This window comes from Perkinsus marinus (genome assembly GCF_000006405.1).
Source record: "Perkinsus marinus ATCC 50983 genomic scaffold scf_1104296929696, whole genome shotgun sequence".
NCBI lineage: Eukaryota > Perkinsozoa > Perkinsida > Perkinsidae > Perkinsus > Perkinsus marinus.
In genome coordinates, this window is record NW_003216359.1 from 1 (window position 1) to 1,066 (window position 1,066).

The 1,066-nt window shown below is 48.2% G+C and overlaps 2 non-coding genes across 2 annotated transcripts; both read left to right on the top strand.

The window, feature by feature from the left end:
• Window positions 1–54: 54 nt before the first annotated feature.
• On the top strand, window positions 55–134 carry Pmar_PMAR025752. The gene has a single exon. It is a non-coding gene; the product is annotated as a tRNA-Ser (tRNA).
• A 443-nt stretch (window positions 135–577) lies between these two features.
• Pmar_PMAR025753 lies at window positions 578–659 on the top strand. Its single transcript has one exon. It is a non-coding gene; the product is annotated as a tRNA-Ser (tRNA).
• Window positions 660–1,066: the final 407 nt, after the last annotated feature.

The window sequence follows — 1,066 nt, forward strand, 5'->3', positions numbered from 1 at the left end:
ACATGAACAGGATGGCGATTCTCATGGGTAGAGATGAGATCCTCTGACTCTCCAGACAGCGTGTCCGAATGGTAAGGAGGTGGAATCGAAATCCATTAGGCTATGCTGCGCAGGTTTGAATCCTGCCGCTATCGTATGTCTGATGGCGTATGGGTTTTCAAGACATCTGAGCAGTCTCGCTTTCGAATCCTCATAGCGACTCCGATGGACATTATGAGCGAGTAGGATGCGAACGAACTGATGCGCATGACATTTGAGGAACATTGATGAGAATTGATATATATCCCAAAAAATGTATCTACCTCTAGACTCTTATCCTATATAAGCCCTACCATTTCAGCGAATTCGCTGTCGTTGCAGCCATCATTTGGGAAGAGACCTCTTACGAAGAGTGCGAACGATACCATTACTACGCCGACGTTCTTGTCAAAGCGCTGGGCTACGTATGTAAGAATGCGAGTCAGCTTAATATCATCGTCCTTGCTGAGGCGCTCCGCGATGCTGTGAGTCACTCCTCTAGCAACATGAACAGGGTGGCGATTCACATGGGCAGAGCTGAGATCCTCTGCGTCTTCCAGACAGCGTGTCCGAGTGGTTAAGGAGGTGGACTTGAAATCCATTAGGCTCTGCCTGCGCAGGTTCGAATCCTGCCGCTGTCGTATGTCTGATGGCGTATGGGTTTTTAAGACATCTGAGCAGCCTCGCCTTCGAATCCTTATAGCGATTCTGATGAACATTAGGAATAAGTAGGTTGCGAACTAACCAAAGCGCATGACATTTGAGGAACATTGATGAGAATTGATGTATATCCCAAAAAATGTATCTACCTCTAGACTCTTATCCTATATAAGCCCTACCATTTCAGCGGATTCGCTGTCGTTGCAGCCGTCATTTGGGAAGAGACCTCATATGAAGAGTGCGAACGATGTCATTACTTCGCCGACGTTCCTGTCAAAGCGTTGGGCTACGTACGCAAGGATGCGAGTCAGCTAAATATCATCGCCCTTGCAGAGGTACTCCGCGATGCTGTGAGGCACTCCCCTAGCAACATGAACAGGGCGGCGAT